The 22,219-nt window shown below is 50.8% G+C and overlaps 1 long non-coding RNA gene across 1 annotated transcript in view; it reads left to right on the top strand.

Moving 5' to 3' along the window:
- The window catches only part of LOC144724522 (uncharacterized), a 36,736-nt gene extending 21,300 nt beyond the window's left edge, over window positions 1-15,436 (top strand). The window contains exon 2 of the long non-coding RNA XR_013586512.1: window positions 14,126-15,436. This is a non-coding gene — a long non-coding RNA (uncharacterized LOC144724522). The remainder of the gene's footprint in view (window positions 1-14,125) is intronic.
- The last annotated feature ends 6,783 nt before the right edge of the window (window positions 15,437-22,219 follow it).

Genomic DNA, 22,219 nt, shown 5'->3' with positions numbered 1-22,219 from the left:
TGTGTACTCAGGCATGTGCGTGTGTATGTGTGTCGGTAGTGTAGCGGTGAGTGTCCTGAACTACGAACCCGGCGACCCGAGTTCGATTCCCGCTCACGGCCAACACCGGTGAAGATTATCTGAACCGGTAGCTGGTCCCTCCCCTAGGTCGACTCAGCCTCAAATGAGTAGTTGGTGCGGTGTGTAGTAAACATCGCCACTGGGGAGACAAAGGCGGCCGGGCGTGGTGCTGGCTACCCCCCCCCTTCCCTCGTGTGCCGGCCTTCATAGGTGCTCGCTAACAGCACTTGCCCCCAACATATTATTTTCACGGGGGGATCTTTGCTAAAACATGGCGGCTGCGTCGTAGACGAGAGCTTTGTGCGTCGTCGTGACGATCGCGATCGAGTCTCGGAGCGAACTCGAGGGTCGGCGTCGTCGGTGCGTGTTGGAGTTGCAGTGGGGGGGGGGGGGGCGACTCGCGACAGCCTCGTTGCACGCGGCGCAATCCACGCGTGCAATCCCCGCGTGCAATCCACGCGTGCAATCCACACGTGCAATCCGCACGTGCAATCCACACGTGCAATCCACACGTGCAATCCACACGTGCAATCCACACGTGCAATCCACACGTGCAATCCACACGTGCAATCCGCACGTGCAATCCACACGTGCAATCCACACGTGCAATCCGCACGTGCAATCCACACGTGCAATCCACACGTGCAATCCGCACGTGCAATCCACACGTGCAATCCACACGTGCAATCCGCACGTGCAATCCACACGTGCAATCCACACGTGCAATCCACACGTGCAATCCACACGTGCAATCCACACGTGCAATCCGCACGTGCAATCCACACGTGCAATCCACACGTGCAATCCGCACGTGCAATCCGCACGTGCAATCCACACGCAATCCTTAGCAACGTGGTTATCCGCTCACACGGATAACCATGTTGCTGCCAAACAAAGACAAAGCAACCCCCTCCCCCCGTATAGCCTTAGCAGACCGTTAGGGGCAAGTGCTGCTTAGCGAGAACATATTCAGGTCGACGCGGTTCACGAAGGGGGTGGAGTGGAAAGCGCCGCGCCCGGTCGCCTTTGTCTCCCCAAGTGGCGATTAGTTTTTTGTTTTCACGCATCGCGACAGGCCGCTTAGTTTGAGTCTTGAGTTCGACACGTGCCCGCGTACCCGAAACACGCTTTCACGAAGTTAACACAACGACGGAATAAAACAATGGGCCGTCCATAAATGACGTCACGCGATTTTTGACCCCCCCCCTCGTCACACGGCGTCACAAAAAGTCAGACCCCCCCCCAAATATGACGTCACAAAGCTCTGCCCCTCCCCCCCAAAAAATAAAACATGCTTCAAATCGCTTTAAACTATTGTCATTGTAGTGCGTATTTAATGTGGCGCTGCACTCTGATGTTGTAGGAGAAAACATTTATTAAAAAGTATATTTAATTAAGTAGAACGTGTTGTCCGTATTTATTTAAAGTTGCGCATTTTGATTTCTCAAACCCCCCCCCCCCCTCGTCACACATCGTCACAAATGTCTAAACCCCCCCCCCTAGGTGCGATGACGTCATTTATGGACGGCCCCCAAACATATAATCGAGACATTTTATATAAAGAAAAAAGATGAAGAAGAAAAGCCATTGCCCGAAACGTCGCCTATTCACATATATGTGTTAAACTGATGTGTGTTCCGTGTTAGGTCAGGTAGTAGTTGTAGTGAATGTACACGCCACGTGTCACTCCAGGTAGTGATTGTAGTGAATGTACACACCACGTGTTGGACCAGGTAGTAGTTGTAGTGAATGTACACGTCACGTGATGGGCCAGGTAGTGATTGTAGTGAATGTACACGTCACGTGTTGGACCAGGTAGTGGTTGTAGTGAATGTACACGCCACGTGTTGGACCAGGTAGTGATTGTAGTGAATGTACACGCCACGTGTCACTCCAGGTAGTGATTGTAGTGAATGTGCACACCACGTGTTGGACCAGGTAGTGGTTGTAGTGAATGTACACGTCACGTGATGGGACAGGTAGTGATTGTAGTGAATGTACACACCACGTGTTGGACCAGGTAGTGGTTGTAGTGAATGTACACGTCACGTGATGGGACAGGTAGTGATTGTAGTGAATGTACACACCACGTGTTGGACCAGGTAGTGGTTGGAGTGAATGTACACGCCACGTGTTGGACCAGGTAGTGGTTGTAGTGAATGTACACGCCACGTGTTGGACCAGGTAGTGATTGTAGTGAATGTAGACGTCACGTGTTGGACCAGGTAGTGATTGTAGTGAATGTACACGTCACGTGTCGGACCAGGTAGTGGTTGTAGTAAATGTACACGCCACGTGTTGGACCAGGTAGTGATTGTAGTGAATGTACACGTCACGTGTTGGACCAGGTAGTAGTTGTAGTGAATGTACACGTCACGTGTTGGACCAGGCAGTGATTGTAGTGAATGTACACGCCACGTGTCACTCCAGGTAGTGGATATAGTGAATGTACACGCCACGTGTCACTCCAGGTAGTGGTTGTAGTGAATGTACACGTCACGTGTCACTCCAGGTAGTGATTGTAGTGAATGTACACGCCACGTGTTGGACCAGGTAGTGATTGCAGTGAATGTACACGTCACGTGTTGGACCAGGTAGTGATTGTAGTGAATGTAGACACCACGTGTCACTCCAGGTAGTGGTTGTAGTGAATGTACACGCCACGTGTTGGACCAGGTAGTGATTGTAGTGAATGTACACGTCACGTGTTGGACCAGGTAGTGGTTGTAGTGAATGTACACACCACGTGTCACTCCAGGTAGTGGTTGTAGTGAATGTACACGCCACGTGTTGGACCAGGTAGTGATTGCAGTGAATGTACACGTCACGTGTTGGACCAGGTAGTGATTGTAGTGAATGTACACACCACGTGTCACTCCAGGTAGTGATTGTAGTGAATGTACACGCCACGTGTTACTCCAGGTAGTGATTGTAGTGAATGTACACGCCACGTGTTGGACCAGGTAGTGATTGTAGTGAATGTACACGTCACGTGTCACTCCAGGTAGTGGTTGTAGTGAATGTACACGCCACGTGTTGGACCAGGTAGTGGTTGTAATGAATGTAGACGTCACGTGTTGGACCAGTTAGTGATTGTAGTGAATGTACACACCACGTGTTGGACCAGGTAGTGGTTGTAGTGAATGTACACGTCACGTGTTGGACCAGGTAGTGGTTGTAGTGAATGTACACGCCACGTGTCACTCCAGGTAGTGGTTGTAGTGAATGTACACGTCACGTGTCACTTCAGGTAGTGATTGTAGTGAATGTACACGCCACGTGTTGGACCAGGTAGTAGTTGTAGTGAATGTACACGTCACGTGTTGGACCAGGTAGTGGTTGTAGTGAATGTACACGCCACGTGTCACTCCAGGTAGTGGTTGTAGTGAATGTACACGTCACGTGTCACTTCAGGTAGTGATTGTAGTGAATGTACACGCCACGTGTTGGACCAGGTAGTGATTGCAGTGAATGTACACGTCACGTGTTGGACCAGGTAGTGATTGTAGTGAATGTACACACCACGTGTCACTCCAGGTAGTGGTTGTAGTGAATGTACACGCCACGTGTTGGACCAGGTAGTGATTGTAGTGAATGTACACACCACGTGTCACTCCAGGTAGTGGTTGTAGTGAATGTACACGCCACGTGATGGGCCAGGTAGTGATTGTAGTGAATGTACACACCACGTGTCACTCCAGGTAGTGATTGTAGTGAATGTACACGCCACGTGTTGGACCAGGTAGTGATTGTAGTGAATGTACACACCACGTGTCACTCCAGGTAGTGATTGTAGTGAATGTACACGTCACGTGTTGGACCAGGTAGTGATTGTAGTGAATGTACACGCCACGTGTTGGACCAGGTAGTGATTGTAGTGAATGTACACACCACGTGTCACTCCAGGTAGTGATTGTAGTGAATGTACACGTCACGTGTTGGACCAGGTAGTGATTGTAGTGAATGTACACGTCACGTGTTGGACCAGGTAGTGGTTGTAGTGAATGTACACGCCACGTGTTGGACCAGGTAGTGATTGTAGTGAATGTAGACGTCACCTGTTGGACCAGGTAGTGATTGTAGTGAATGTACACGTCACGTGTTGGACCAGGTAGTAGTTGTAGTCACGTGTTGGACCAGGCAGTGATTGTAGTGAATGTACACGCCACGTGTCACTCCAGGTAGTGGTTGTAGTGAATGTACACGTCACGTGTCACTCCAGGTAGTGGTTGTAGTGAATGTACACGTCACGTGTTAGACCAGGTAGTGGTTGTAGTGAATGTACACGTCACGTGTCACTCCAGGTAGTGGTTGTAGTGAATGTACACGTCACGTGTCACTCCAGGCAGTGGTTGTAGTGAATGTACACGCCACGTGTCACTCCAGGTAGTGGTTGTAGTGAATGTACACGTCACGTGTTAGACCAGGTAGTGGTTGTAGTGAATGTACACGCCACGTGTTACTCCAGGTAGTGGTTGTAGTGAATGTACATGCCACGTGTTACTCCAGGTAGTGGTTGTAGTGAATGTACACGTCACGTGTCACTCCAGGTAGTGGTTGTAGTGAATGTACACGCCACGTGTCACTCCAGGTAGTGATTGTAGTGAATGTACATGCCACGTGTTGGACCAGGTAGTGATTGCAGTGAATGTACACGTCACGTGTTGGACCAGGTAGTGATTGTAGTGAATGTACACGTCACGTGTCACTCCAGGTAGTGGTTGTAGTGAATGTACACGCCACGTGTTGGACCAGGTAGTGATTGTAGTGAATGTACACGTCACGTGTCACTCCAGGTAGTGGTTGTAGTGAATGTACACGCCACGTGTTGGACCAGGTAGTGATTGTAGTGAATGTACACGCCACGTGTTGGACCAGGTAGTGATTGTAGTGAATGTACACGCCACGTGTTGGACCAGGTAGTGATTGTAGTGAATGTACACGTCACGTGATGGACCAGGTAGTGATTGTAGTGAATGTACACGCCACGTGTTGGACCAGGTAGTGATTGTAGTGAATGTACACGTCACGTGATGGACCAGGTAGTGATTGTAGTGAATGTACACGTCACGTGATGGACCAGGTAGTGATTGTAGTGAATGTACACGTCACGTGATGGACCAGGTAGTGATTGTAGTGAATGTACACGTCACGTGATGGACCAGGTAGTGATTGTAGTGAATGTACACGCCACGTGATGGACCAGGTAGTGATTGTAGTGAATGTACACGTCACGCATGTTGGACCAGGTAGTGACTGTAGTGAATGTACACGTCACGTGATGGACCAGGTAGTGATTGTAGTGAATGTACACGCCACGTGTTGGACCAGGTAGTGATTGTAGTGAATGTACACGCCACGTGTTGGACCAGGTAGTGATTGTAGTGAATGTACACGCCACGTGTTGGACCAGGTAGTGGTTGTAGTGAATGTACACGTCACGTGTTGGACCAGGCAGTGATTGTAGTGAATGTACACGTCACGTGTTGGACCAGGTAGTGATTGCAGTGAATGTACACGTCACGTGTTGGACCAGGTAGTGATTGCAGTGAATGTACACGTCACGTGTTGGACCAGGTAGTGATTGCAGTGAATGTACACGTCACGTGTTGGACCAGGTAGTGATTGTAGTTAATGTACACACCACGTGTCACTCCAGGTAGTGGTTGTAGTGAATGTACACGTCACGTGTTAGACCAGGTAGTGGTTGTAGTGAATGTACACGCCACGTGTTGGACCAGGTAGTGATTGTTGTGAATGTACACGCCACGTGTTGGACCAGGTAGTGGTTGTAGTGAATGTACACGTCACGTGTCACTCCAGGTAGTGGTTGTAGTGCATGTACACGTCACGTGTTGGACCAGGTAGTGATTGTAGTGAATGTACACGCCACGTGTTGGACCAGGTAGTGATTGTAGTGAATGTACACGCCACGTGTTGGACCAGGTAGTGATTGTAGTGAATGTACACGTCACGTGTCACTCCAGGTAGTGGTTGTAGTGAATGTACACGCCACGTGTTGGACCAGGTAGTGATTGTAGTGAATGTACACGCCACGTGTTGGACCAGGTAGTGATTGTAGTGAATGTACACGTCACGTGATGGACCAGGTAGTGATTGTAGTGAATGTACACATCACGTGTCACTCCAGGTAGTGATTGTAGTGAATGTACACGCCACGTGTTGGACCAGGTAGTGATTGTAGTGAATGTACACGCCACGTGTTGGACCAGGTAGTGATTGTAGTGAATGTACACGTCACGTGATGGACCAGGTAGTGATTGTAGTGAATGTACACGCCACGTGTTGGACCAGGTAGTGATTGTAGTGAATGTACACGTCACGTGATGGACCAGGTAGTGATTGTAGTGAATGTACACGTCACGTGATGGACCAGGTAGTGATTGTAGTGAATGTACACGTCACGTGATGGACCAGGTAGTGATTGTAGTGAATGTACACGTCACGTGATGGACCAGGTAGTGATTGTAGTGAATGTACACGCCACGTGATGGACCAGGTAGTGATTGTAGTGAATGTACACGTCACGCATGTTGGACCAGGTAGTGACTGTAGTGAATGTACACGTCACGTGATGGACCAGGTAGTGATTGTAGTGAATGTACACGCCACGTGATGGACCAGGTAGTGATTGTAGTGAATGTACACGTCACGTGTTGGACCAGGTAGTGATTGTAGTGAATGTACACGTCACGTGATGGACCAGGTAGTGATTGTAGTGAATGTACACGCCACGTGATGGACCAGGTAGTGATTGTAGTGAATGTACACGTCACGTGATGGACCAGGTAGTGATTGTAGTGAATGTACACGTCACGTGTTAGACCAGGTAGTGGTTGTAGTGAATGTACACGCCACGTGTTAGACCAGGTAGTGATTGTAGTGAATGTGCACGTCACGTGTCACTCCAGGTAGTGATTGTAGTGAATGTACACGTCACGTGTCACTCCAGGTAGTGGTTGTAGTGAATGTACACGTCACGTGTCACTCCAGGTAGTGATTGTAGTGAATGTACACGTCACGTGTGTTGGCTGTGCTCGGTGAAACCAACGCAGCAGCGGCAGCAGCGGCGGCATCGTCCAAATCATTTGATTCACAAAATGGGCGACCCCGAGTCGAGCACAGCGGGCGGCGTGTGTGTGTGTTAATAATGTGTGTGTGTCTGTGTGTGTGTGTCTGTGTGTGTGTTTGTGTGTGTGTGTGTCTGTGTGTGTGTGTGTCTGTGTGTGTGTCTGTCTGTGTGTGTGTCTGTCTGTGTGTGTGTCTGTCTATGTGTGTGTGTGCGTCTGTCTGTGTGTCTGTCTGTGTTTGTCTGTGTGTGTGCGCGTCTCTGTGTCTGTGTGTGTGTGTGCGTCTGTGTGCACGTCTGTGTGTGCGTGTGTATGCGTGTCTGTGTGTGCGTGTATGTGTGTGTATTCGTGTATGTGTGTGTGTGCGTCTGTGTGCACGTCTGTGTGTGCGTGTGTATGCGTGTCTGTGTGTGCGTGTATGTGTGTGTATTCGTGTCTGTGTGTGTGTGTGCGTCTGTGTGCACGTCTGTGTGTGCGTGTGTATGCGTGTCTGTGTGTGCGTGTGTGTCTGTGTGCGTGTGTGTGTCTGTGAGTGTCTGTGTGTGTGCGTGTGTGTATGTCTTTGTGCTTTCTGCGTGCACGTCTGTGTGTGTCTGTGTGTGCGTATTTGCCTGTGTGATTGTGTGTGTGTCTTTGTGTGTGTGTGCGTATTTGCCTGTGTGATTGTGTGTGTGTCTTTGTGTGTGTGTGCGTATTTGCCTGTGTGATTGTGTGCGTGTGTTTAGCGCGCATCGATGATTGGAGGGGGGCGGTAAGGGCAGTGGTTAGCGCGTGTGTGTGTGCGAGTCTGTATATGCGCGCGTGCGTGTGTGTGTCTGTGTCTGTGCGTGTGTGTGTCTGTGTTTCTGTGTTTCTGTGTGTGCACGTGTGTGTCTGTGTGTCTGTGTGTGTGCATGAGTGGCGTTCCCTGCTCCTCCTCGCGCGCCCCGCGTCACTCCATCATCTTACAGATTTGTTGTACACTGACGTCACCTGCGTCATCATCGTCATCGTCATTGTGATCATCATCGTCGTCATCATCATCGTGGCTGTGGTGATTTCTCTGCTGCTGTGCTGTGCTGGCTATGACGACGACGGTCACGGGGCAGACCCAGCAGGCGCCGCGGGTCGACTGACTCGAGATGACTGACTGATGTTCACCACCTGCGCCAACTTTTGCTGCGTTTTATCCGCCCGGCGCTCAGCGCCTTGTTGTTGTGAGCGACAGCCTCCAAGTGATCAGTAGCAGCAGCAGCGTCCTTCACCAGCACACACAGAGAAAAAGATCCCCCGTATAGCCTTAACGGACCGTAGGGGCAAGTGCTGTTAGCGAGCATCACACGCACACAGCAATACATTGACGACAGCCGGGTGAACGCTAAGGGCACATTGATCTCCCGTGCGATTGTGTGTGTGTGCTGTCGTGTGTGCGTGTGTGTATCGGTATTGTGTGTAGATTCGTTATGTGTGTGCCATTGCGCGCTATTGTTACGCGTGTGTTGTGTTGTATAGCGTGGTGTGCGGTGTCGTTTGTGTGAAATGTGTGGTTTTGTGTGTAGTATTATGTGCGTGGTATGGCGTGGCCTTTAAGTGTACGTAGCCTGGCACAAGCGCCTTGGGGACGTCACCGCCACGTATTGGCGAATGGCGGTTGTTGTTGTGGTATTGTGTGTTGTAACGCGTGTGTGGTGTGTGTGTGCTATTGTTGTGTGTGTGTAGATGTGTGTGTGCAGCTGTGTGTGTGTGTAGATGTGTGTGTGTCCGGTAGTGTAGCGATTAGCGCGCTGCGCTATGAACGGCCAACACCAGTAACGATTATCTGAACCGGTCCTGGCCCTCCCCTAGGTCGACTCAGACTCAAGTAAGTACCTGGTGCGGTGTGTAGTTAACATCGCCACTGGGGAGACAAAGGAGGCCGGGCGTGGTGTTGGCCACCCACCCCCTCGTGTGCCGTGCCGGCCTTCATAGGGTTTGCTGTGTGTGTGGTTCATAATCAACGATTTTTGGGTTTAGATCGCGTTATTTATAAATGTGTCGTAACCCTCCACCACCCGACACGGCCAATCAGTAAAAAAAAGTGTCACGTTGACAAAAGACAAATAGTTCACTGCTTTAGCCCACCGGTGTGTTGAAGCGTGAAACCACAACATTAACAATTTGAGTACGACGTTTCGCTGGTAATTGCATCCAGCATCATCGGGCAATTCGCCAGAATGGTGAGGCTCTGCTGTGTCTCCCGTTCTTATATAGAGCAGCAGCAGGGTGACGTCATCATTAACTCATCAGGTGCAAAGATTTGAGGGGGGGGTTATTGTAATTATATACTTGATTAGTAATAAGGCTATTGTTACGATGCGAGTTGTAGATTAGTAATCATTTGGAATGTGTTCTATTGTGATTATGCTACATTAATAATCAGTTAGTGCTTGTTTCCCTTATAAGGAATTGTAATGCATCTTATTTAATAATACGCTTCCAGGCCGCACTAAGCCTGTAGCTGTCTGAGCGATTAAAGTTATTTCTGTTTCTCTCAATCTCAATGGATTCTCTAATTAGTCTTTGCCAGTAGTAACTAGTTTTACACAACACTTCAACGTTGTCAAAATCAATTGAGTGTCCCTGTTGACAAGCATGTTCTGCCACTGCCGACAGTTGTGTTTGCGATAGTTTAATATTTCTCTGGTGTTCTTTTAGTCTTACACTAACGTTACGCCCTGTCTGTCCAATATAGCATCTGCCACATACACAATTAATCCGATATACACCTTCTGTTGATAATTTAGGTAATTCGTCTTTAGTGCACGTTACTAGTTGTTGAATTTTGTGTACTGTACCAAATCTTACTGTAATGTTTTGCTTTTGCAAAACACGGGCTAATTTGTCAGTTACTCCTGAGATAAATGGTATTTTTATTGTTTTAATAATCTGATCGCTTTCAGCAGTGTTGCTTTGCGATCGTGATTTGGCATTTAGTGCTCTGTTAATTTGAGCATTATTGTAGCCATTCTGTCTTAGTGCTTCTTTAACATGTTTAATCTCTCTCACTAGACTTTCATCATCTGACACTGTTTTAGCCCGATGTATGAGCGTCTTGATTAGAGAGGATTTCTGAGCTGGGTGATGATGCGATTTCGCATTCAGATAGGCATCAGTAATCGCTCAGACAGCTACAGGCTTAGTGCGGCCTGGAAGCGTATTATTAAATAAGATGCATTACAATTCCTTATAAGGGAAACAAGCACTAACTGATTATTAATGTAGCATAATCACAATAGAACACATTCCAAATGATTACTAGTCTACAACTCGCATCGTAACAATAGCCTTATTACTAATCAAGTATATAATTACAATAACCCCCCCCTCAAATCTTTGCACCTGATGAGTTAATGATGACGTCACCCTGCTGCTGCTCTATATAAGAACGGGAGACACAGCAGAGCCTCACCATTCTGGCGAATTGCCCGATGATGCTGGATGCAATTACCAGCGAAACGTCGTACTCAAATTGTAAATGTTGTGGTTTCACGCTTCAACACACCAGTGGGCTAAAGCAGTGAACTATTTGTCTTTTGTCAACGTGACACTTTTTTTTTTACTGATTGGCCGTGTCGGGTGGTGGAGGGTTACGACACATTTATAAATAACGCGATCTAAACCCAAAAATCGTTGATTATGAACAATATTGGTCGCGAAAGCCTACGTGTTAAACTGTGTGTGTGGTATTGTTGTGTGTGTGGTGTCGTTGTGTGTTGTGTGCGTTGTGTGTTGTGTCCGTTGTGTGTATGTTGTGTTGTGTGTGTCATGCATGTTATGTACGCGTTGTGTGTATGTTGTGTTGTGTGTGTCATGCATGTTATGTGTGTGCTACGTGTGGATGCTATGGTGGTCGATGCCTTCTTGGTGATTCGCACTCAAGCTCGTGGCAAAAAAAAAACAATGAATCATGCGGCGTGGAAAGCTCTGCGCGTCAAATGGCCGTGAGACACGCACACACACACACAGGCACACACAGGCTCCCACACGCACAGACACACACGCACACACATACACAGGCAGGCACACACACACACAGGCTCCTACACGCACAGACACACACGCACGCACATACACAGGCACACGCACAGGCAGGCACACACACACGCATGCACAGACACACACACGCACACACACACGCAAGCACACACACAGGCACCTACACGCACGCGCACACACACACACAGGCTCACACGCACACACACACACAGGCACCTACACGCACGCGCACACACACACACAGGCAGGCGCACACACACACAGGCTCACACGCACACACACACAGGCTCACACGCACACACACACATGCAGGCTCCCACACGCAGGCACACACACACGCAGGCACACACACGCAGGCTCACACGCACACACACACAGGCACCCACACGCACACACACACAGGCACCCACACACACACGCAGGCTCACACGCACACACACACAGGCATCCACACGCAAACACACACACACGCACCCACACACGCACACGCTCACTCCCGACTTTGCTGCGGTTGCGTGGAACCAACCGCGCGAGACAGATGCCACTTTCAAAAGGCGCAATTGTGGGAGGAGGGGGGGGAAAGCCACGAGGTTTTATCTTGAAATTCGCATACACGAAGGCACACAGGGGTTGAGGAGAGATACTCGCTTGGGCAGTTTGATGTTTGTGCGGTTAAAGGCTGCGGCTCGCCTCTACCGCCAGTGCCCATCAGTCGACCTTATGCGTGTGTGCAGCAGCAGCACCGCACACGCTTGAAATACGACAACAACAACACCACGGCGCTTGTGCCAGGTCACGTGCACGTTGAGGCCACGTGAAGAGGTCGAACGCCCGGCCGGCAGGAGGTCACGGGAGAGACCCAGCAGGTGCCACGGCTCTCGACTGACCGAGATGAGTGGCCAGATGCACGCCACCTGTGCCCCCTATACAGCACACACGCACACAGACGTGTGTATAATGCTGTGTGTGTGTGTGCGTGACGGTGGTAGCAGTTCATGCTACGCCACGCTAGGAACCCTGAAGAACCTCCAGGGTTCGATTCCCGCTCACGACCAACACCGGTGACGATTCTCTGAACCGGTCCTGGCCCCTTCCCTAGGTCGACTCAGCCTCAAATGAGTACCTGGTGAAGAGGTTGTGTAAAAAACATCGCCACTCTGGAGACAAAGGCGGCCGGGCGTGGTGCTGTCCACCCAACCTTCCTCGTGTGCCGTGCCGGCCTTCATAGGTGCTACTCGTTGGTGTGGAGAGAACAAACACATCGTTACCCGTCCATGCCCCGTGAACTTGCGATTTCGGAGCACCCGAACACAAAAGCCGACACACACACAGACACACACACAACCACACACACAGACACACAACCACACACACACAGACACACACACAACCACACACACAGACACACAACCACACACACACAGACACACACACAACCACACACACAGACACACAACCACACACACACAGACACACACACAACCACACACAGACACACACAGACACACACACAGACACACACACAACCACACACAACCACACACATACACCACCACACACAGACACACACACAGACACGCACACAGACACACACACAACCACACACACAGACACACACAACCACACACACACAGACACACACACCACCACACACAGACACGCACACAGACACACACGCAACCACACTGTCCACACACAGACACGCACACAGACACACACACAGACACGCACACAGACACACACACAACCACACACACAGACACACACACCACCACACACAGACACGCACACAGACACACACGCAACCACACTGTCCACACACAGACACGCACACAGACACACACACAACCACACACACAGACACACACAACCACACACACACAGACACACACACCACCACACACAGACACGCACACAGACACACACGCAACCACACTGTCCACACACAGACACGCACACAGACACACACACAGACACGCACACAGACACACACACAACCACACACACAGACACACACAACCACACACACACAGACACACACACCACCACACACAGACACGCACACAGACACACACGCAACCACACTGTCCACACACAGACACGCACACAGACACACACACAACCACACACACAGACACACACAACCACACACACACAGACACACACACCACCACACACAGACACGCACACAGACACACACGCAACCACACTGTCCACACACAGACACGCACACAGACACACACACAACCACACACACAGACACACACAACCACACACACACAGACACACACACCACCACACACAGACACGCACACGGTTTGCGCGCTGTGCTACGAACCCGGCGACCCGAGTTTGATTCCTGCTCACGGCCAACACCGGTGACGATCATCTGAACCGGTCCCGGGCCTTCCCTAGGTCGACTCAGCCTCAAAATGAATACCTAGTGCGGTGTGTAAAAATCGCAACTGGGGAGACAAAGGCGGGTCGGGCGTGGTGCTGGTAACCCACCCCCTCGTGTGCCGTCTTTATAGGTGCTCGCTAACAGCACTTGTCCCAACAGTCTGTTAAGGCTACACGGGGGATCTTTGTTGTATGCATGCATTGTTGAGGAGTCTGTACGTGTGTATTGTGTGTGTATTATGTGTATATATTGTGTGTGCATTGTGTGTATACATTGTGTGTGTATTGTATATTTAATATTGTGTATATATTGTATGTGCATTGTGTATATATTATGTGTGTATTGTGTATATACTGTGTGTATTGTGTGTGGTGTGTGTGCGTGTATTGTGTGTATATATAATGTGTGTGCATTGTGTGTATTGTGTGTGTATTGTGTATACATAGTGTGTATGTGTTGTGTGTATTGTGTATATATTGTGTGTATTGTGTGTGTGTGTCTGTATTGTCTGTGTATTGCGTGTGTATATATTGTGTGTGTGTCTTTCTGTGTTGCATAGAGGCAGTCGGAATCCATCGCAAGGATGAGACCAAGCAACCGGAGCGGCTCCTGTAGCATCAACAACAATCACACACGCACACACAACACACACACAATACACACACAACAAACACAACATGCACACAACACACACAGCACGCGCACACAACACACACACAACATGCACACAACACACACACAACACACACACAGCACGTGCACACAACACACACACAGCACACACAACACACACACACAAGACACACACAACACACACAGCACACACACAACAGGCACACAACACGCACACAACACACACAACACACACACAACATGCACACAACACACACACACAACACGCACACAACACACGCACAACACACACACAACACACACACAGCACGTGCACAATACACGCACACAACGCACACACATCACGCGCACACAACACGCACAAACACAGCACACAACACACACACAACACACACACAACGCGCACACAACACGCACACAGCACGCGCACACAACACACACACAAAACACTTGCACAGCACGCGCACACAACATGCACGCAACACACACAACACAACACCCACGACGCGGTGACAGAGAGTCAGAGAGAGAGCGGTGGTGGTGGTGCAGCTCTGCCTGCACGAAAACCAGCACCAGCACGAGTTGGTCACAACGACCACCACCACAACCACCACAACCACCACAACCACCTCAACCATCATTACAACCACCACAACCATCACTACAACCACCACAACCACTACAACCACCACCATTACAACCATCACTACAACCACCACAACCACCACCACTACAACCACCGCAACAACCATCACCACAACCATCACCACAACCACCACCACAACTACAGCCACCACAATCATAACAACCACAATCACAACCACCAGCAATCACCACCACGACCACTACAAAAACCACCACCACAATCACAACAACCACCACCACCACAACCACCACCACCACAACCACCATCACGACAACCACCACTCGATTGCACCCGTGGCATGGGGGTGTCTTGGTTACACGCTCGTGTACACAGCCACACGTAACAAAGACAAAGATCACCCGTGTAGCCTCAACAGCAATACGCAAAGTCGACTTCTTCACTACACTCAAGTCACATTCTCTTTACAGTTGTATATGTTTAAACAGCTATAGATAGCATGTATATTTTTTATCGTTGTATATAATTTTCTAATTTTATAATGAGTATTATTATTCATGTGACGACGGCGCCTTTGAGTGTCAGATTTGTGTTCGGGAACAAAAAAATAAACTTGACTTGATTTGACGAACAGGGGCAAGTGCTGTTAGCGAGTCGCACCCATGAAGGCTGGAACGGCACACGAAGGGTTGGGTGGCCACCACCAAGCCCGGCCACCTTTGTCTCCCTAGTGGCGATGTTTACGCACTGCACCAGGTACTCATTTGAGGCTGAGTCGACCTAGGGGAAGCCCAGGTACCGGTCCGGTGTTGGCCGTGAGCGCAGCGCGCTAACCGCTACACTACCACTCCGTGAGCACACACACACGAACACACACAAACACACACGAACACACAAACACACGAACACACACAAACACACGAACACACACAAATACACAAACACACGAACACACACACGAACACACACAAACACAGACACACACACAAACACACACGAACACACGAACACATAAACACACACGCACACACGAACACACGAACACACACAAACACACACAAACACACAACCACACACACAAACACACACAAACACACACAAACACAACCACACAACCACACACAAACACACGAACACACATAAACACACACGAACACACAAACACACAGTATTACTTGCCCATATGTATCAACCTTGTCCTAACGATGCATGTTGCCTTCCGCTGCACGTGCATACAACACCGCACGCATACTACGTCCAGTCTAATTCACTGTAAGCGTGGGGAGCGGTGGCGCGGTGGTTGGCGCACTGCGCTCCATTGTCCTGGTGTGACACCAGGCATCAACCCGCACTGACCAGCGTGGTGAAGTAAGGTCAAACAACCCACGTGATCGAAACGGGGATAAGATGCTGTCATCCAGCAGTGGATTATTCGAAAGACAAAAAAAAATCCGATAGCCCTCTATATCGTAAGTTAAGGCTTTGAGTCATACCGGCTGAGTTAAAATTCCATGCAGGAGTCAACTCAACCCAATCATCAATCATCACGCCTTCGGGGTCCGTAAAATAGGTACCACCTGGTGTGGACGCGTCCCCGATATAAGAGGAGGGCGTAAATCGAAGTGCGCGCTTGCATTAACGGCCTTGTGGTTGCCGTCATAGTAACGTGGAATTTCCACCGGGGTGGCTGTTCGTTGCGTCCGCGGCGTGACTGATGGCTCACGCACGAGGGGACACGCATGCACGCACGCACCCTACAAAGCCCCATCACAAGGGAGAAACACAAAGACAAAAACAAGTGTTTATTTTGCCCGTATCGAAACGGCTGTACGCGCCGTATGAACATGACAACTCAATTTCTCTGTACAAGAATACAGCTTAAGCTGTATGGGTTGACACGTATGTACTACTACCACCACTACTATAATACAACTAATACTACCACTACTACCACCACTATACCACAACTACTACCACCACCACTATAACACAACTACTACTACAACCACCACTATAACACTACTACCACCACCACCACTATAACACAACTACTACCACCACTACCACTATAACACTACTACCACCACCACTATAACACTACTACCACCACTACTATGCCACAACTAATACTACCACTACTACCACCACTATACCACAACTACCACCACTATAACACTACTACCACCACCACTATAACACAACTACTACCACCACTACCACTATAATACTATGACTACCACCACCACTATAACACAACAACGACTACTACCACCACTACTATAACACAACTAATACTACCACTACTACCACCACCACTATAGCACAACTTCTACCACCACCACCACCACTATAATACAACTACTACTACCATACCTGTCAACCCCTTATCAGTGCCAATCTCATTACAGACCAATTCAGACCTTGATGGTCACAAACAAATAGACAATAATTTGTTTTGCTCGTATCGAAACGGCTGTGGGCCGTATGGACCTGAAAACTAAAATTTCCCTGTAAAAGAGCACGGGGTAAAAACCGTGTGGGTTGACAGGTTTGCGTCTCTGGGACAAAGGATAAAACACGCGCACCGTGCAACGCACAGCGCCCGACCACTTAAACGACAACAATAACAACAACACACTCCGATTGCTGTGACAAGTAGTAAACTACAAGACCATTTTACTGGTAGGAACCTCCTGGTTACACCAGCCCACAGGGGATTATTGTGTCCGTCCGTCGTGCAGGGAGGGGCTGGGTGGGGAGGGAGGGACTGGGTGGGGAGCGGCTGGGTGGGGCTGGGTGGGGAGGGTGGGGGGGGGCTGGGTGGGGAGGGTGGGGGGTGGGAGAGGTGGGGAGGGGCTGGGTGGGGAGGGGCTGGGTGGGGAGGGTGGGGGGGTGGGAGGGGTGGGGCTGGGTGGGGGAGGGGTTGGTCACTCCGTGGTGCCCTTATAAAACTCAACGTTTAAACGTTTTCTACCCCACACCCAGCCCCTCCCCCACCCTCCCCCACCCAGCCGCTCCCCACCCTCCCCTCCCCACCCAGCCCCTCCTTCCCCACCCAGCCCCTCCCTGCACGACAACACAATAATCCCCTGTGGGCTGGTGTAACCAGGAGGTATAAATGTCACTGATAATGATTGTTGTCACCTAAGTTCAGTGCGCTAACCACTACGCCACCGCTCCACACCCAGACAAGGCAGGGACAGATCAAACAAATGATCCGTTCTGTGCAAACCACTTCGCGTCGTCGCTGTTACTTGCCTCGCCGGTGATGCAATCACACGCGACACGTGCCACCTCGGATTGTTAAACAAAACCACAACTATAATGTTTTGTTCTTTCGGTAAAGTCGCGTAGTTATTTCTTTACCGAAGGAACCGAAGAGTATGGATTCCTGCAGTCACGAAAGCTTCAAATCCAGATACAACCACAGCTGTACAAAATACCTATCCAGAAGTTGTATTCCCAAACTTTTGGAAATAACGAAGGTCACGGCAATAAAGGTTTTCGGACACATTCCATTGATTCGCTTTCTTTTTTTATTTAAAGGGGGCCCTTCAATCCGAAACGTTTCCATTTATCTTCGAAGGGCATCGTCCAGAACGTTTATTTTGCGTCGTGGATGAGCGTGCGCTTCGCCCCACGTGGTTCCACCATCACGGTTCATCTCCAGAGTGCATTCTCGACAGACCGTGGCAGCGGCACCTGTCAATCAAGTGCCACCAGATTCATCTTCTTGGTTCTTTCGGTAAAGTCACGTAGAAGGGAAATAATAAAATAATAAAATAATAAAACAATCATCAGGTGTGGATTTCACACCTGACGATGATTGCTTGTGTTGCAGTCGAAACGTCGTGAGAATGTTATTGTTGTGTGTGCGTGTTGTGTGTGTTTGTGCTTGTGTCGTGTGTTTGTGTCGTGTGTTTGTGTCGTGTGTTTGTGTTGTGTGCGTGTTGTTTGTGTTGTGTGCGTGTTCTGCGTGTTTGTGTTGTGTGTGTGTTGTATGCGTGTTGTGTGTGTTGTGTGTGTGCGTGTTGTGTGTGCGTGTTGTGTGTGTGCGGTGGTGTAACGGTTAGCACGCTGTGCTACAAACCTGGCGACCCGAGTTCTATTCCCGCTCACGAACAACACCAGTGAAAGGGATTATCTGAACCGGTCCTGGGCCTCCCCTAGGTCGACTCAGCCTCAAATGAGTATTAGTGCGCTGTGTAAGCATCACCCATAGAGAGACAAAGGCGGCCGGGCGTGGTGCTGGCCACCTACCCCCTCGTGTGGCGTTCTGGCCTTCATAGGTCCTCGCTAACAGCACCTTCCCGAACAGTGTGTCAAGGCTACACAGGGGATCTTTGTCTTTGTTGCGTGTGTGATTGGTGTTGTTAGAGGACCCATGCGATGGATTCCGACTGTCTCTGCGCACACACATCAACAACGTCAACAACAACAACAACAACCGCCATTCGCCACTAAGTGGCGGTGACGTCACCACGGAGCTTGCGCCAGGCTAGGTGCACACACACACGTGCACACACACGCACACACACGTGCACACACACACGCACACACACGTGCACACACACGCACACACACGTGCACACACACACGTGCACACACACACATGTGCACACACACACGTGCACACACACACACACTTGCACACACGTACATACATAAAACAAATATTCCCCGTAGAGCAGAATCTTTGTCTAAAATAGTTTAATAGATAAGGCCCCACTGAGCCATGGGGCTCTCTTTCAGAAGAGACCTGGCAATCACAAATGAGAGCTCAGCGAAGAGGCTCGTGGTATGGACATTTCGAGCAGACGAATACTCTAAACGCGTGACGTTGGATTTTAAAATCGGAGGGGAAAAAACCGGAGGACCCGAAGAAAAATCCACGCGACCAACAGGAGAGAGAGAGAGAGACACCAAAAACTCCAAATATACAGCAGCAGGTGTCAGGGTCGGGATCGAACCAACGGACCTCTTGCATACGAGGCGAGGGAGTTAACATCTCCTACCGTGATGACGATGAAAGAGAGGCCGCAAACTCCAAATATACAACAGCAGGCGTCAGAGTCGGGATTGAACCCACGACCTCCTGTATAGCAGGCGAGGGATTTAACATCTCCTAGTCATCGCGGCGCGCCCGCAGACCAACAAAGCAGCCGTTCCTGCTGCTAAAGAGCAGCGCTCTCTCTCTCTCCTGGGATCTGGGGGATGCCCCCGGCGTGCCAAGCTCCTGAAAGTCCTTGGTGTACGCGCGCGTGTGTGTGTTGGCTACGCTGCGAACCCGGCGACCCGAGTTCGATTCCCGCTCACGACCAACACCAGTGACGATTATCTGAACCGGTCCTGGGCCTCCCCTAGGTCGACTCGGCCTCAAATGAGTACTTGGTGCGGTTGTGTAAGCATCGCTACTGGGGAGACAAAGGTGGCCGGGCATGGTGCTGGACACCCACCCCGCTCGTGTGCCGTGCCGGCCTTAATAGGTTGCTACTCGCTCACAGCACTTGCCCCAACAGTCTGTTGCAGGCTACACGGGGGATCTTTGTCTTTGGGGGGGGGGAGCTTAAAATTGCACCCGAGAAAGCGCCGCGGCCATCGGATCTCCCGCCCTGTGCCGCCCGAGGAAGCTGTCACCGCTCGGGCGGGAATGGTGGGTGACACACCTGGTGACCCCACCGTGACCCCTGGTCCCACGTGGACACCTCCTGCAAGCATTCGCGGACCCCCAAGACGCAATGCGCTGCTGAGAAGCCAACACCTCCCAGCGCCCCGTAGCGGACGGAGGAGTCGGGGAGACTTCTTCCCGTCCGTGGAGCGCTGCAGATAGAAGGGGGAGGAGGGGGAGGAGGAGGAGGAGGGGGAGGAGGAGGAGAAGGGGGAGGAGGGGGGGGAGGGGGAGGAGGGGGGGGGGGAAGGAGGGGGAGGAGGGGGGGGGAAGGAGGAGGAGGGGGGGGAGGAGGGGGGGGAGGGGGGGGGAGGAGGAGGGGGAGGAGGGGAATGGGGGAGCGGGACTCATGCGGCCCGCGGGCCGCATGAGTCCCGCGAAATCATTTGGTGTGGCCCTGCCAAGGCAACCGCAGGCGGGACTCGAAATTCAACAAATCTCGGAGCAAACCTGTAAAAGCAGTTGCGAGTAGCAACAACATCAACACCAGCTAACATCATCGCACGCCTCGCCAAAGAGGAGCAGTTCAAGCCATCGCATTGGGGGTGAGTTAATTAAATATTTGACCAAATATAACGGGCTAATTTTTAAGTTGATAATTTTGTATGGCCCGCGAATGATGTTATGGATATCCAAATGGCCCTTGGCAGTAAAAAGGTTCCCCACCCGCGTGGTTTTTGAAGACATTGACCGAAGAGATGTTGCCTTCAGCTGAGATCACGGTGCCTGGTGTGTACAACATCGCCACTCGGGAGGCAAAGGGCCACGCACCCGCCACTCTATCTGGTGTGTTCGTAGATGCCTGCCGCTCGCGAACAGCACTTGCGCCAAAAGTTCCCATCGAGGCCACACGGGGCGGGTGGTGGAGGGGCGGGGTTTTTGCCCGGGGGGGGGGGATCTTTATCTTCTGTCTTGATGGAGAGAGCGCAAGACGGAGTAAGAGGGCGTCGGGGGGCGGGGCTCCCGCGCGAGTCGAGCACGCGCCGAGGAATAAATCGCACGAGGCGCGGTGGGGGGTGGGGGGTGGGGGGTGGGTGCGTGGTGTTGGTGGGTGCGTGGTGGTGGTGGGGGTGGTGGGTGCATGGTGGTGGGGGTGGGGGTGGTGGTGGGTGCGTGGTGGTGGTGGTGGGTGCGTGGTGGTGGTGGTGGTGGTGGGGGTGGTGGTGGGTGCGTGGTGGTGGTGGGGGTGGGGGTGGTGGGGGTGGTGGTGGTGGTGGGGGTGGTGGGGGTGGTGGTGGTGGGGGTGGTGGTGGGTGCGTGGTGGTGGGGGTGGTGGGGGTGGGGGTGGTGGGGGTGGTGGGGGTGGGGGTGGTGGGGGTGGTGGGGGTGGTGGTGGGTGCGTGGTGGTGGTGGGTGCGTGGTGGTGGTGGTGGGGGTGGTGGGGGTGGTGGGGGTGGTAACAAACCCCTCGCGGGTCCTCCTGGACAGAGGGCCGTCAATGAACGACCATGAATTGGCAGCACTACGACTATAAATTAGCAACACGAATTGGGCGATGCCAGGCGCAGTGTTTACGGACACGGCGGAGCAGGTGTGACACATTCTTAGGTGTTTTCGATAAAGTTACGTAGGTAAAAAATAAAAATTAATAAAAGTAAAATAAAAATATTACCTCCGAAACGTCGTGATTTTTATTTTATTTTTTATTTTACTTTTATTAATTTTAATTTGTTAACCTACGTGACTTTACCGAAAAAACCTATGAATGTGAATCCTTGTAGTCACGAAAGCTTCAAATCCAGGTGTGA

The sequence above is a fragment of the Lampetra planeri genome, chromosome 21 (genome assembly GCF_965212315.1).
Source record: "Lampetra planeri chromosome 21, kcLamPlan1.2.h2, whole genome shotgun sequence".
Lineage (NCBI taxonomy): Eukaryota > Metazoa > Chordata > Hyperoartia > Petromyzontiformes > Petromyzontidae > Lampetra > Lampetra planeri.
The sequence above is the reverse complement of the archived record's forward strand: the minus strand, read 5'-3'. Positions and strand labels throughout refer to the sequence as shown.